The sequence below is a fragment of the Manduca sexta genome, chromosome 13, assembly GCF_014839805.1.
Source record: "Manduca sexta isolate Smith_Timp_Sample1 chromosome 13, JHU_Msex_v1.0, whole genome shotgun sequence".
NCBI classification, from domain to species: domain Eukaryota; kingdom Metazoa; phylum Arthropoda; class Insecta; order Lepidoptera; family Sphingidae; genus Manduca; species Manduca sexta.
Window position 1 is genome coordinate 5,733,733 of NC_051127.1, and position 17,946 is coordinate 5,751,678.

Here is a 17,946-nt window from a genome sequence, read left to right on the forward strand (position 1 = left end):
TGTGGGGCGCCGCGCTCGCCGCCTGCACCGCGCCCGCCGCGCACGACCTCGAGCGCCGCGCCGTGCTCGCGCTGCACGACGCGCACACCGCGCGCATACAGCTGTGGGACGGAGACAGGTGCGAGGGTATACACTATACACTATACACTATACACTTAGTTATTGTGTACAACTACTGTGCGTGTGGGGCGCGATGGGGCTCGGCCAGCAGTGACAAGGACAGACGCGTCGTCTATTATTATAATTTACAACTACTGTAGTCAATTAAAAATAAAGCAACATGAAATGCTTACTCTACCGATTAAAAAAAAAATTATCGATTTCATCAGCTCATTAATGTCAAAGTAATCGATGTACTTACGTGGAAAATGTAACACTTACTATTTTTATACTATTTTCATAATTTCACTTATTGTACTTTTTACAAATACTTAAATTTATTTTTTTCTATTCTCCCAGGATGAGGGAACACAAAGTGCCATACATAGAGGTGTTAGACTTCATTAAGCAGAAACTGGTTCCGGAATCAGCGCGGTCAAACGACACCAACACGGCGCCTAACAGGTCTATCAGTTGGTCAGACACAGAGAAGTACAGCGGGCCGATAACGTCAGTCACTTTTATAACCGCAAATGATAGAATGACAAAGAATTCCAAACGACAATGTGAGAATCAGGTAAGTAAATTTTTGAGTTCCGGTTCGAAGGACCTATTTGGTTTTATGTTTATTATATTCCACCGTTATTGAATTTAAAATTGCCCCCAGATAAGCAACCAGCTGAGCAGCATCCTGTGCGGGCTGGGCGTGCAGGGCGTGCGCGTGCGCGCGGCGGCGCTGGCGCTGGCGTGCGAGGCGGCGTGCGTGCGCGCGCTGGCCGCGCAGCTCGCCGCGCCGCTCGACCACACCGACCTGCCGCACGCGTTCAGAGCCGTCGCCGCGCAGTTAGTATTACTGTACACTACACACTGCACAACCAGCTGAGCAGCATCCTGTGCGGGCTGGGCGTGCAGGGCGTGCGCGTGCGCGCGGCGGCGCTGGCGCTGGCGTGCGAGGCGGCGTGCGTGCGCGCGCTGGCCGCGCAGCTCGCCGCGCCGCTCGACCACACACCGACCTGCCGCACGCGTTCAGAGCCGTCGCCGCGCAGTTAGTATTACTGTACACCACACACTGCACAACCAGCTGAGCAGCATCCTGTGCGGGCTGGGCGTGTAGGGCGTGTGCGTGCGCGCGGCGGCGCTGGCGCTGGCGTGCGAGGCGGCGTGCGTGCGCGCTGGCCGCGCAGCTCGCCGCGCCGCTCGACCACACCGACCTGCCGCACGCGTTCAGAGCCGTCGCCGCGCAGTTAGTATTACTGTACACTACACACTAAGCAACCAGCTGAGCAGCATCCTGTGCGGGCTGGGCGTGCAGGGCGTGCGCGTGCGCGCGGCGGCGCTGGCGCTGGCGTGCGAGGCGGCGTGCGTGCGCGCGCTGGCCGCGCAGCTCGCCGCGCCGCTCGACCACACCGACCTGCCGCACGCGTTCAGAGCCGTCGCCGCGCAGTTAGTATTACTGTACACACTACACACTGCACAACCAGCTGAGCAGCATCCTGTGCGGGCTGGGCGTGCAGGGCGTGCGCGTGCGCGCGGCGGCGTTGGCGCTGGCGTGCGAGGCGGCGTGCGTGCGCGCGCTGGCCGCGCAGCTCGCCGCGCCGCTCGACCACACCGACCTGCCGCACGCGTTCAGAGCCGTCGCCGCGCAGTTAGTATTACTGTACACACTACACACTGCACAACCAGCTGAGCAGCATCCTGTGCGGGCTGGGCGTGCAGGGCGTGCGCGTGCGCGCGGCGGTGCTGGCGTTGGCGTGCGGAGGCGGCGGTGCGTGTGCGCGCTGGCCGCGCAGCTCGCCGCGCCGCTCGACCACACCGACCTGCCGCACGCGTTCAGAGCCGTCGCCGCGCAGTTAGTATTACTGTACACTACACACTGCACAACCAGCTGAGCAGCATCCTGTGCGGGCTGGGCGTGCAGGGCGTGCGCGTGCGCACACAAAAAAAAACAATATTCAGTTACCACCAATTTCAATAGACGATCTCAATCGCTTTTTTGATTCATCGTGAAAATAGGCCAATCGTGAATTAAGGTTTCTTTGACATACTTAGAAATCACTCATTTTGATTGGGTTATTTTCCAAATCGAATCATAAATTGAAATTGACACCATTTTTTGATAACAGCTGTTTGACGAAAAATAATTCTCATTTTTTTTTTCAGATTTCCAAAACGTCAAAATATTTTAGACGAAGCGTGCAGAGAACTAACTAACGCAGTGAAACAAAGCAACCAGAACCGTACCAACGACGAAACTCAACTGTTCGCGTTATACTCAATACCGGACTCGTTATGTAGATTGATTACTTGATCTACAAATCCTTTTGAAATTAGCCAAATTATATCATAATAATAAAATGAAAATTTTGAAATACATATAACATTTCAAAATTTCAAAGATTTCTGTTGAACTATGAGAAATTTACAAAGTTTGGAATTTTTAAATCGCTCTCCTGTAAAGTTGTGTTTTTACTGCGCAGGACCAGTCGATATGGACTTGTAAAAATCTCACTGTCTGACGTATATTCTATAGACACGAACGTCCATATAAAGTATTTGTTCAAAATCTGAACTAAAATGGCAACCGAATCTCACTGTTATAACCCCATTCACTTGAACAACAAATAATTTTCTTTATTTAACTAATATTTTTTATTCACATCCAGGTTTACTTACGACTCGAGTTTTTATATTATGAGCGCCACTCCGTACACAACCACAAGCTGTCAATTTTGACACCATGCTAAAGTCAGTTTGAATGGATTGCAGTTTAATTCAGTTGAACACAGTGAATGTTCGGAACGCCAAATCCAGAACTTAGTACGTATGTATCGATGGTCTAATGTGAGTTTATCACGTCTGTGTAGTAGGTGCAATAAATGGGACGTGAACAAGGTCAGTATGGTAGTACATAGCAACTAGGTGAAAACCACCATTTTACTACACACGATCCTACACGATTTAACTTATTCAAACTGAAGTTAGTTACAAGCGGCATCGCTGCTGTCTTCAGGTACGCCCGATTTCAATAAACAATCCCAATCCCTATGTTCGGATTGATCGAAAATTTACACAATAAAGTTTGACATACTTACTCATAGAATGGATTTCTTCTTGGCATAAGCTCTAAGATAGGAATTGGGATCATTCTTTGCTTTCCCTCGCAAGATGTAGCGATAAAGTAATTAATTTAATCCTGGACTAAAATAGATATGGCGGTTATTTTTTTCCTATAAGTGTTCCTACTATATCTCGTTTTTGTTTAAACTCGAATATTTTCTTTAATTTATTAACACATGTAATAAAGGAGGCCACTGACTAACAATATATTTTTTGATAACAAAATATAGTCCTAATACCTTTAGCTACGATTATCTTATGTTGTGGGTATTGGGGAATATAAAAACCTTGTGGTTTACGGATCACAATTATTTTCCACCTTAGAAATTAAAATCCCGGAATATCATTTTACAACGTTAAAATCGCCTCCGGTGATTGAGTCGCTTCCCATAATAATCCAGAGCCACAACAAATCCAAAGTTGATTGAGTTGGTGTTCGGCCTATCGCTTGGATGTAAATGGCCTTATCATTTTAAAACTACAGTGAAAACCGGTTATAGCGACATCGAAGGGATCACAGAATCTGGACGCTATATCCGATAGTCGTTATAAACGATACGTTTTTTATATGCACTTATTTAAAGGGACTTTACTATTTAGTCTTTATAACCGATGCGTCGCTATAACCGGAGTCGTTATCTCCGGTTTCTACTGTAGTAACATTTCAGCTCTCGAAGCTTTACCAAATGGTCATACACCCCTCTCCCCGCAACGCCCCTTACATTTTAGGGCGACAACAAATCCAAATTAAATTGACTTGGTCTTCGGCCTACCGCTTGGGTAAAAAGCGTGGCCGTATGTGGCATTCTACTATTAGTTGTATTTCAGCTCTCGAAGTTTTACCAAAGTTATGTGTGAACGCATTGAAACAAGCGTTTAATTTAAATACGTTTATTTGAGTGTTATTAAAATTTAACGTATCACACCCTTAGAACTAATGTGATCTAACTCAAAAAAAGACTGGGGAACAAAAAAGATTTGAAAATAATATAAAAATCAGTGAATTGGACAGTCGCGTCGAAAGTGAGAATATGTTTCTATTCTACAATATTTTTCTTGTCATAGGGTGGTAGAGCATGCTTTGGAAGTTCGTTTTTTAACAAAATGAGAAAATATAAAAAATTTGAGTTAGGTCAATTAGTTCCAAGAGTACGATATATAGAATATATTATTGGAAGATTGTTTTGCTTTAACTCGTTGAGTTTTATTAATTTAAAAAGTGTATAAGACTTCACTTATATCAATTATAAATATGAAATATAAGAGATTAAAGAAAAGTTAATTGTGAAGTTAATTGTAACTAAGTCATACACATGAAAATATACAACAAAATAATTCTTTACATCATACAAAATGATTACAAGAATATTGGCAACTCTAATATTTTCTGCCTAACATTTTGTTTCGTTTCACCCTTTAACTTTCATCTAATATTACAGTAGCCAGTTATTAAACCCAATGATATCCAAAATATTTTTATTAAAAACTAAACATATATTGTAAAAATAACAGTGCATTAAAAGACAGAGTGGGCATTTACCTACAGATAAAATGTATATAAAATTATGACAAGAGTATTATAACATAAGTCAACATATTTTATATACAAAGAAGCATTTTGTACAAACTGATTATAAATAAATAGTTGTTACAAACATTTTTTTTTTCTTTGACATATTGTTTTTTACAGATCTGGCTCGAAGGATCCAACACTCTATATAATTTACCTTTGGTAATATCCCAAATATATAAAAGAAAATTGTCTTAGAACTATACTGCAATATAACTGATTTAGATTTTAATTCACATTTTTCATTTCAATATTGTGTCATATAATAAAAGATATGACATATGTACTTATCTAAACTTTGTTGCTTCAATTCGCTTTTCTCAGTTCTACCGTCACATAATAGTAAACCCAGATCCGGCTCGAAGGACCAAATAAATACTTTGCTAGTTACTACGAATTGCCTAAATACAAATCCAACCCTATTCTAGGAAATAGAAAGTCCTTAAATTATAACGCATAAACATGGTCATCAACTTTCCTATACACCAAGGGCGCGAAGGTCATATGCACTGGTGGCACTGTGGGTGCCAGCGCGTCATGACAGCGCTCTGACGTCAGCAGCATGCACGTGATTATGGACAGGAACATCGCCATTATTGCCCAGAACATAAGGATTAGGCAGAACCGGGTGCGCCGCCAGGTCACCTCTTGGCGAGCTATTAAGACTTCTTCTCGACTGAGTGGCCTGTAGAGTATAATGATATTGTTATTTTTTGTTCTGGAAGTTGTTTACAAGAAGCATCATTATCAAAAATTCGTATTACAAAACCCTTAACACTAACACAAGACACTGTAGGCTGGCACTTCTCACTCACACACACACACACACATCACGCATTTATCCCTGAAGAGGTATGCAGAGGAGCAACCAGGGCACCCACTGTTCACCAAGTCTGTTCCGTCACATGATGTGATAGGGGGCGAGCCTATCGCCATTTCGGGCACAAATTCCAGACTCCGGGCTGATACTGAGCAGAAAAACTCAAATGTCACTGCCCGGCCCGGCAGTACAACTACACCACCAAGGCACTCACTCGCTAGTCAATTTGAAATAAATGTTTAATGGCAAGCGGAAGAGGGGCTCAGATTACGACAGGCCGGCATAATTTTTGCAACCGTCGATGAAGGCACATTACTCAAACTTACAAAAATACTCCGTACTTAGCATCATACGAACAATACTAGGACAATGATCCATGCGTTCTATTCCCTCCGTTTTACGAACCCTACAGTGGGGCTGACACCACTTACCTAAATCGACACCTCACATCATAACTGCACTGCAGCAAGGGCTGTCGTTCTGCGTCCATCGCTCCTCAGTCACAACAACACACTGATAGTAAATACATGCACTGACCGCGACCTGTGATAATGTATGATTTATTATAACTAGTCATAAATAAGAGCGTAGCTGTCAGTGGCAAAGTGTAAAATTTGGATTTTTGCAAACTGCTTAGATTAACAAAAAAAATAAGGCAATAGGCTAGTTTTATTGCTTGCCGTTCGCCTGATGGTAAGCGACACGACCGCCCATAAACAATAGAAACCGTCCAACACCTTTAATTACAAAATATTCTTTGGTATGCCACTGCACTCGCCATTCTGTGAGAGATGAGATGAGATGTTGTCTTATTGTGTCCAGTTGTTACACTGGCTACAATATTCTTCAAACCGGAACACAACAGTGACTGCTGCTTGGCTACCGAAATGGACATTGCGGTGGCATCTACCCAGGTGGACTCCCACATATGAGCGACCTACGCCCAGTAAAGCCAGTAGTTCCGTATGTCTGATTTTTGTACATTATCCCTTTCTTTCGCGTGCCACAAAATCTTCGATGATGTCACGTGCCTTTATCATGACCTCTCTTTTTGACACCGGTCCCTTCAGTATTTCAAATGACTATAACTTGTTGATTTTAACCAGATATTAATAATTCTTTCTGTGCTAGGCTATGACAAATTCTTTTACCAATAAAAAACATATGATTAAAATACCCTACTGACGCTCGACTTCTCACATAACGGCACTCGGTTACACTCGCTCGATTTGCATCATCACAATTCCAACCTGATTGAACTTGAAGCGGCGATAGCTTAGTTGGGTGTGGAACGGACTGCGAAGACGAATGTCCGCAAGTTCAAATCCCAAAGGCACACACCTCTGACTTTTCTAAAAATCATGTGTGTATTCTTTGTGAATTTATCGTTCGCTTTAACGGTGAAGGAAATCATCGCGAGGAAACCTGCATACCTGAGAAGTCTACCAATCCGCACTAGGCCATCGTGGTGGACTAAGGCCTAATCCCTCTCAGTAGTAGAGGAGGCCCGTGCTCAGCAGTGAGCAAGTATATAATACAGGGCTGATATTATTATTTATTATTCTTAAACTTGTGCATGACTTCTCTGGGCTAGTAAAGTTCATGGCCTATGTGTATTCTGCACAGTCGTGTCTAGGGAAATGTTGACATCTAATCGAGGAAAGAATATATTGCATATCTTTATACATTGGAGTCTAATGTGCTAACATCTCCCCTCTTCTTCTGTACAAAATATGGCGTTGTTCGTAAAATGACAAATTACATATTATCCCCACGACGCATATTTAAAATTATCTTTAATATATTCTAATAGTATACCTATTTTCATATTGTATTATAACTACAAAGTATTTTTTAAATATTTTAATACCTTCCAATTACTCTCGCATATTTTTAGGCATTCCCATAATCTTTAAGACGTTACGGGTAAAAATAATGCCGTTAATGAACGTTATTTTCTCATGCATAAAGTTGCAAATAGTTTATTTCAATTAACCTAACATTATACATACAAATGGTTTATATACAAAATCAATGTGAAGACAGTTATTGAGTTTATTTATAATTATCTTTAGTAAATGCAGTTCGCTCGTCTATCCACATGGCTAAACTTCCAGGGTTTCATACATAAATTTCAAGTCTGGATTACAAAGGTCATGAGACGATTAAGGGACGCCTAAATCAAATTCACCCACATATAATTCAGGCAGATTAAACCCAAACTTCTGGGTCTGTTGGACCCATCGATGTAATGTTTAAACCAATTTGCAACTATCGGATTTGTTCAAAGTTCGTAATGGCAACAACCACAGTGACAAGATAGATTTGTTTCGGATTCGGATGGAACAAAATAGATTTACGAAATAATTAATTTTGTTTCCGATTTGTATTGGAATAAATTTACAAATTATTATTATTATGATTGATTAATGTGTAAGTAATTCCCTATGGTAATGCGTAGATTAGGGCAGCGTTGGACGTCCATCCACGAGGTGGTCAGAAGACCCTTCAAATAGATCTGGAAATCATGGGGGCATGTTCGCCAGTAGACATCCCGCGGCTGATGATGATGAAAGCGTAGATTGATGTAGCAGAATATTGGGTTCTTCCACTCAATATATGCCCGGATAGAATTTGTGCCTGATATGGAGATAGGATTAAACCTCTATCAATTCGTGTTATATTTTATCACCCATATCACCCCTGTCACTTCAGTTACGTCTCTGTCTACTCCTTGAGAATAAAAAGTGCATGTGAGTGTTTAATATACACTTCAAAGGTTTTACTTCATTTTAGATTTTAAATAATGAACATTTTTCAGTGAAAGTAATAAAGTGATTTAAAGGTTTTATTAGTCAGCATCTTTTATAGCCGACTGTTACATACTATGGAATGGTAAGTAATATTTTTGTTCGCAATTAGACCGCCTCGGGCAAAGTTATGATTACGCGGTCATTCTAACTATTTCCACGATCATTAATCGGCAAGACCAATAAATGTTATTGATTCGTTCATTTTACTTACCTACCTATAAACTTTCTTTTCAAAATTCACCCACGTTGGTCATAAATTTGACAAACGCGATGGTAAGATGCAAAGTATGTCCAGTTTTTGTCATTGTCACTGGCCTGACATTATGTTCTATCTTTATAAACTCAGAACAATAAATAAAGCCGTGACGCGTGTTTGTTGTATTAACATAGTTGTCAGGGTTGCTTACAAAACGATTTTTAAATTGTACGCATTAATAAATTTCTTTTTACTTTATTTCGTGGTCTATTATTTACGATGACTGTCTTGCTAGCGTAGTTGTGTTAAAGTACGACTGAAGTGTTGACGTTTTGTGTTTGATCTTCTGGTCGGGCAAGACAAGCCAACCGCCCCCCCCCCCCCCCGGATTTTGGATTCCTATGTACTGTACCCCTCAGAGATTTTTCTATTCCTACGTACTGTATTACGACTTATTTATTTCAAGTAATACGGTGTATCTATCCTTATAAATGAGTAGAATCGTAATTATCAAATATATTGATGATTCTATTGCTTATTATCGCATGCTAATAAATTATCGCGTCTGTAGTCACTTACAGTGGTGTCGAATAACAGAAATGTCGTCTGACGAGAGATGATTGCCCCTCGTCAGTCGACACAATTATGCCGGCCTGTTGGAATCGGATATACACAGTCTGATCCCGGAACGTGACCCAGGTGGAACACTACGGCGGGTTTTAACACCTTGTCCACGCTGGTTACTATCCGGGCGGATATAAAATATCCAACCAAAAGCAAAAGTACCCAACTTCCTATTTAGTCCCTCAACAAAACGTCCTTCATTCTAAAATGAAATTCAGTTTTCATAGAAAACATCTAAATCCTTTGTTTCAATTAACAGAGCAGAACAAAAGAATCCCGGCAACATCCCGCGTATGGCGTGCGTGCGTGTGACAGCGTGCGGGATAGGCGTGCGTGTATTGTGTCAAATGCGACATTAGCGTGACATTTTGTCGAGTGGTTTTAATAATTTTGGCTATCGATTTTTAAATAAACCTTTTCTTTACTTGCAGTAATCAGTTCTAAGTCAAATAATTGGGTACAGAGGCCCTACTTCGAAAAACGAACATCGAAACGTCGTTCCGAAACGAAGAAACGACGAACTTCGGATTTAACCCTACTACCAAATTACTTCGGATCCGTCATCGTTACTTTCGGAACCATAAACAATCGTTCGAATGGAAATATTGTGTCGGATTAGAGAAGTGTATCTTCAAAAACCATAAATTTCTACCTATCATGACATTCTTGTGAAATAAACATATAAGTTGGATGTCTAATTAGGTTTTCTGCAATACAACTATTATTTCATAACTCTAAATATTTACTAGTTACAATAAAACAAATATTTTTGCTGATTTTGCAATATACAGTCTCACAGTCTATTGCCTTGCATTGCATTGTGTTTAATCTGTGGAATATTAGATTTTTGACACTTGATGGACATTGACAAGTGACTGGAGAAAATCCAATGATAAAAGAAGTATAGAGGATGGGTAATATGGTCACGTGACATGCGGCACATTTCATGAACAAAATGGTGCCGACTCCGCCCCTTACAATAGTGATATGCTAGTACCGAAAATTTTGTATCGACATCGAAGAATTAAGAGAGACAAACAAGCCCCAAAAAGATCAAATACGAAAGGGGTTAGGAACTACCATAATATAAATATAACAAACCATAATGTAAACAAACAAACTGAAACTGATTTATAAGTAACAATTGTTAAACAAAGCAGTACCTGTTGTGACAAACATCCAGTTGTGTTTGATCTATATTTGTATGTTGCACTATTCCTTGCTAAAAATTTAAGTTACAGATTAAGATATTTATTTAATACATGATAAATGGAATAAGATAGCGTAGCCAGCAATTATTTGGTTGGTTTTATTTTATTTTATTATTATGCTCTTTGATCGAGAAACATAACTATGGTTCAGCAAACTAAAATCAATGACCGTAAAAATGGTGGTTATGATAATCAATTATAATAATTATTTGCAATAACAACAATATGATTATGTATCTATTTCCGTGCATGCAAAGGTTGCTCGAAACATAAGACCGCCAATTGTAAAAATATATCTTACATTTCATTTTTATGTTGTTTCTTTTATGTTTATCTATTCTTTTATGTAACAATTCTAATTTTATTCATAGCAATATATTAAAGTAATATTACTACTTATTAGGTGAAGTATAATAATCATTACTATTTTACTTATCGCGAATATTGTTGGAAAACAGTTATCTTTACTCGCGTTAATTAAACGTGTGGTTTATTCATATCTTCTCAAAATGTAAAGAAATATGTATTTGGTGTAGGATTCCAATCACGTTGCTCAATATTCTCAATTCATTTTGCCNTGGTTTTTAAATTTTTGGTTATCTTAAAAATATTCTAATTTCACTTAGTTTGTCCTTCTGAATAATACAATATTGATGTGTGCTCTAACATTCTTTCAAAGACAAAAACCGTAACTGATAAACGGGCGTCTGTTAAAATATCGATATCAATAATTTCTAAACAAATCCACCCACCCATCCCTAAGCTCGTGTGTAAACAAACATAATGATTTTAATGTGTATAAATCACGCCTAAAAGGGTCCAAAGCTTAACAAACCAGATCCACATATCATTTTAATTGATAAAAACACATCCAAAAAGTAATTATACAAAGATATTTGCTAATTTTCGGTAAAACAGTTACTAACCTATGAAAATATATTTCGGGGTCTTTCTTGCGTGAATTCGATTTGCATCCATTCACACAACACTGAGTCATTTTCGAAACTTAACAAATACACTAATAAACACACTGAACAATTGAGAATATGATTATATTACTTTAAATTCAATATTTATGAAGATTTGTTTACATCGTCTGACACTACATGTACTTGCCGACTGGCCAGCATAAAATGGCGTTTCTGCCGCAAGGCGGTCCCAGTGTGTTGAAGTAAACGAAATAGTGCCATATGCGAAGAAAGCAATTATTTTTGTCTTTTTTGTTGCGTTCCAAATAAGCTTTGAGTAAAAGAGATAGACATATATATTGACAATTCTGCGTCGATTTCCCTAACATAAATATAACTTATTCATATAGCTAACTTTTGAGGCCTGTCCTCTTTATATTTAGTCATTGAGAAAATCACAACAAATTAGAATTGTAATTTAAGTAAAATTATTTATTGTATTGGTAAGTACCTATATTAATAAAATGTTATTTACTCGCTTTAAACAAATGATCTTTTTCATTGCAAAGGCGGTTATTGTGTAACAAGAAAATTCTTTGGTTTGATCTATTTAAGAAATCATTAGTTTTGCCCATCGATATACACAACGGGTTTTTACGGGATTTTACTGTAAAATTTATTGAATCTTTGTATGAATTTTATTATTTTTATCCCAGTAGGAATACGAACCACCATTATTTATGCACCCTGTGTTAGGATGTTTACAACAAACAATTAACATTTTTGAAATTAAACTAATTTTCGGATTCTATCGCGGTATTAGTATTTTATTTTCTCCCGACGTTTCGAAGACTTTGCAGCCTTCATGGTCATGACATTCGCGTAAACATAAGAAATCATTAATTAACATTTTTCTTATGATTCCACCTAACAGTTTCAAGGAGAGTACGACGACAAGTGCACCCAGCGACATAGGCGTACCTCTAATCGGGTCCTTCGCATTGACTGAACTGATAAAAGAAGTACTGGAGGGGATTCTGAGAGAGTTAAAAGAAATTAATTAAAAAAACTAATATAAAAATTATTGTAATAATGTTTTATTTTCCGATAACATATATTTGGTAGTTCATGTTCCATGCGTGATGTAATGTTGGTTATGGCAACTCTAGCGAGTTGGTAGTCGTTTAATTATTCAATTCTGAAACAAGAAAACATATGTTTAAAGTCTAATAAATTCAAAGTCATAGGCACTTTTTACAAAGGATGGCATAAAATTCATAAGTTTTCTTATGGTTATATGGGTGCAGTCAATGCAACCACATATGCCTGGAATTTCGTATTTATGACAAAATGAAAAATTATTAGTGACTTGTTTAACCTAAGTAAATAAAGTGTTGAAATTTATTTTAAATTAAAGGCTAATGCTTTGTAGATGATTATTTGGTACTTTCGATGAATTATTAATAATTATTAACTCACTGTTCTTTTATAAGAGTCCTTTCTTGTTGGTTTTGTAGAAACTTTATAAATTTAGTCAATATATAAGGCTGACTCAGACACTTGCCTGAGGCACTCAGAGACTGTTTGCTGGGCCATGGACCCATCTATACTTAGTCCCACAGCTCCCTAACAACTCATGGCATAAAAATGAAGTGCAGTCAAAATATGAAATTATCAGACAAATATTATATACATTTTAGTACAATGCATCAAAAAACAAAAACAAGATCATTAATACGTTAAGAATACTACAATACTAATACCAGCTAGGTTCTTGAGAAAGGTAGAAAGTAATATTTCTTCTGTAGCTTACCTTAGTGGTAGTATCACTTCCCCGTATATGTTCTTTGGAGGAATCAGTGGAACTATGTCCTCGCAGATGGTTTCAAAAAAGGGTGGTAAAGTCCTTTAAGTTCTTACAAATTCCATGTTATGAAGGTTTTACGCAGTTAGAGACGCTTCCAACTTCGCTCAACACTTTCCTCTCGCAACAATTCTTCATACAGGAGTTATTGAGCAATTTTAAAACCTCTGAAGTACCAAACGAAAATCAAACGAAAGGCTTAGAGCTTTTCGTAAAATTGACGCTAAAATCCGAACGAAGAAACGATGTATTTTATGTCAAATGTGTTTTCATAGTGCGGTCGACGAAAGTAAAATGTCATAAGTGTCAAAATCCGATTACGGATCCGTCGTCGAATCCGTCATCGAATCCGAAACACTTCGTAGTAACAAAATGTACGATCCGTCATCCGAAACTACGGATTTCGTTTTTCGAAGTAGACTCTCTGTATACTTACGATGGCTCTCATTTGTATAACAAACGAATCATTATATTTTTTAACTTTATAGAGGTTTTTGTCGCGGTTATTTATATTTTTAATTTAATTTTTATATCAAACTTCTTAAATTACTATTTTCTCCATCATAGCCTTCCTCAATCATATTCTATTTAACATCTACTCGTTGATACCATTCTTATGAGCCCAAACACGCTATCTACTCTCAACTACTGAGAGGTAATGTATCTCACAGACTATTGTTATTAAAACATCAAATAAAGATTGCCATATCTGAAGCAACAATGCACTAAATTTCCAATCATTCAAATTTGTGAAAGTAAGAAATGAGCTGGTATTCAAACGCACAAATAGATTTTCATAAATTATAGCTCAGAACCATCGCAATCACACAAGCTTTCAAACAAAAAACTGCGTCAAGTCGATGCATTTTTTTAAAGCAATGATAATACCGACAGACATACACACAAGGCTTAAACTTATAACACACCTCTTCCATCGTGAACTAATAAACATTAATAGAAATAATTAATAATAGAAAACAAAACAATCTATGAGAATGACATATTCTATCAATAAGCCTATTGCAAGATTATATCATGCCCAGAAATAACGTTTGCGTTAACGATTGTTAAGCGGCGATAGCCCAGTTGGGTGTGGAACGGACTGCCAAGACGAATGTCCGCAGGTTCAAATCCCAACGGCACACACCTCTGACTTTTCTAAAAATCACGTGTGTATTCTTTGTGAATTTATCGTTCGCTTTAACGGTGAAGGAAAACATCGTGAGGAAACCTGCACACCTGAGAAGTTCTCTATAGGAAATTCGAAGATGTGTGAAGTCTACCAATCCGCTCTAGGCCAGCGTAGTGGACTAAGGCCTAATCCCTCTCAGTAGTAGAGGAGGCCCGTGCTCAGCAGTGAGCAAGTATGTAATACAGGGCTGATATTATTATTATTATTATTAACGATTGTAGAAAGATGTCTTGGCTACGAACATTCTTAGGTTTGTTGACTCTCAAGCAATCTTGATAGATAGTAAAAGTAACTTCAATTACTTGTGATCTAAAATTTATTTCAATTTGTTTCTTATTTTAAATATACGTAGAGCAGTGGCGAAGCGATGATACAACCCGATTCCTACCGGCTTCCCTAATAGAATTATTTACGTTGGTCTTCGTTTTTGTTTTCTGTTAAATTAGCCGCGATATGTTAACCAAGACATTTTTTGGCATCGGTTTACCTTTTAAAAATGTCACACTTCGCCACTGATAAATAGGCCAAATATCTTTACATACAAAACAATTGAACCCAAAAGTCATAAATCATTAACCAATTACAACTTAATCAATATACAGAAGTCATTATCAAATTAGCGGTCAGTCAATAGCGGAAGACAGATGAATTAGCGCGAACAAAAGCGATTCAGACAAAGAAACTCGCACAAAGACCGCTTATAAATCAAGTATTGATGTCGCACGGGGACTGCGCGACAATTTATCGTGCGCGTTGAGATTGGACGCCCATTGTTAACATCTGCAATTAACCATGCTCGAATAATTAAATTACAATCATTGTGTGTATAACTGGATGATGAGTTGGTTGGACGGTAAATCCTATCTTTGAATTAAAATATAATTTTAAGTTTTATATATTACTAGCTTTTGCTTGCGGCTTCGCCCGCGTGAAAGAGTTTTATTATTTTTTTATTTTATTTATTGCACTTAATATACAAATGTATACAGGCGGACTTAATGCCATAGGCATTCTCTACCAGTCAACCTTAGGGTGGTGCAGAGATAATCATGGTAGGTGCATCACGGTAATATGACATTGAGAAAGAAGATAAATATATAAAATACCTATAATAACTATAAATACAATATAAGTAACATTGTAACTATCAAAATACATAAAATACATATTATAATTACATAAACATATACTCATAAATATACATATATACATAAGAATATAATGTAATATTATAAGTTAAGGTGGTGACTATTCCGCTTCATTCAGCAGTAACTGTCGAATTCTTTTTTTGAAGGCAAACCAAAAGTTTTCCGGGATACTTTTTTTTCTGACTTGATATGTATCGTTATATTATGACCAAATTACACAAAATCATTATAAATTGTAGCCTATGCGTTTTTCTGATGTATAACCAATAGTACTGTAAAGTTTCATCCAAATCAGTTTTGTAGTTTTTTCGTAAAATGGGGAACAAACATACATCCGTTGGATATTTAAGAATTCATTATCTATACTATTATTATTTATTTATTTATTTATTTAAGAAACAAACGGTCATACACAAAAAAAAACATACAATGCTTTATTAAACAATAAATAGGACCTATAGTTCCCTTAATATAATAGTATATATATATCTATAAGTTTTATTGGCTAAGCTCCACCACCTACTATTGCACATTTCTTATTATACATATATTTTTATTATTATTGCGCTTTTTATACAATATTTAAATAAATTGTCGCCGCTGTACATATAACTCATAACACAACCACGGCCATGGTTCTAATCTAATTAGCAACATACCTGTTTTATTTTCACATTGAAATACTTTTTCAAACGGGGTATACTACAATTGAAAATATCTATATCAAACAGTTCATTATTTTCATTAAATATTATACAAGCACGTCTTATAAAGGCATTCTTGCAATAAAGAGTTCTACAACCTTGAATGTAAAATAAATCTTTGTTTCGACAAAGACGCTCAGGTGCGCGGGGTACCTTCAAAAATACATTTTGCAGAAGTAATGGACTGTCAATCAAATTATGGATGATTTTGTATAGAAGCACACAGTCCACACAGTCTCTCCTTACTTCTAATGTTGAAAGTTCATAATACGCGAGTGAATCATCGTAATTAAAGCCAGACCGGCCAGTTCTATAGTCTAAGGTTTTAATAAATTTCTTTTGGACCATTTCAATCCTACCGATATGAAATTTGTGATACGGTTTCCAGACGGCACAAGCAAATTCGAGGCGACTACGAACAAAACTATTATACAGAATCTTATATGTGGAAGCATTATTAAATGGTTTACAGACACGCAATATAAAACCAAGTTGTTTATATGATTTATTAACTATAGAATCTATATGAGGAATAAATGTGAGTTTACTATCTATAAGAACTCCCAAATCCCGTATTTGAGTTACCCTTTCAAGATTTTTGTTAGCTATTTTGTAGTTATAGTTAATAATGTTGTGTTTCCTTGAAAAGCTAATAACATAACATTTTTCAAGATTTAGGAATAATTTGTAATTGTTACAATATGTAACGAAATTGTTTAAGTCTTTTGCAATAAATTACAATCATCAATATTACGAATGACTCTAAAAATTTTTGTATCGTCTGCATATAACAGTAAATTTGACCTAAAAATAAAATTATTTATATCATTAATAAATAATGTGAACAACAAGGGACCCAAATGGGAACCTTGTGGGACACCCGAACTAACAGACTTGTTTTGTGACGAGAACCCCGAAAGAACAACGCACTGGTGTCTATTTTCAATGTACGATTTAATCCAACGAAATAAATCTCCGCTTATGCCAAGTTGCCAAAGCTTGATAAGAAGAGTCCTATGACAAATTTTATCAAATGCCTTGGCGAAGTCGGCGTATATGGCGTCCACGCTGTAGCCGTCATCCATAGCATTAAAAATTTCTGAAGTAAAGACAAGAAGGTTACTGTCTACGGAGCGACCTTTATAAAAACCGTGTTGATTGGGTATAATATGGCGCTTGGCAACATTGAAAACTTGATCTGTGACAATTTTCTCGAAAATTTTTCCAAAATGACATAGCTTAGAAATTGGTCGAAATTTTTCTATGTCGTTACTCATTGATCCTTTAGGTATGGGAGTTATCCAAGCATGTTTCCAAATATCAGGAAAATGGCCCTCCTGAATAGACTTCATATAAACTATAGTAATTGGTGAGGCTAACTGCGATGCACACTTTTAATTAACAGTGGGTGTATACCATCCGGTCCGGCACTGTTGTTAACGTTTAAGGATTTTAAGTGTTTGTATACTATAGTGTTATTCAATTCTATAGTGTTCATGTCAAACAATGGATTAGAAGGAGCGTTCAAATTACTAAGAAAAGTTGAATCTAGACTGGATTCTTCAAAAACAGAGTGAAAATGTGAATTAAACCAATTACATATCTGTATACCATCAGCAGAAAGCTCGCCTTTATATTTCATAGTTTCGGGCAAACCATTGTTTGATAATTTAGATTTAA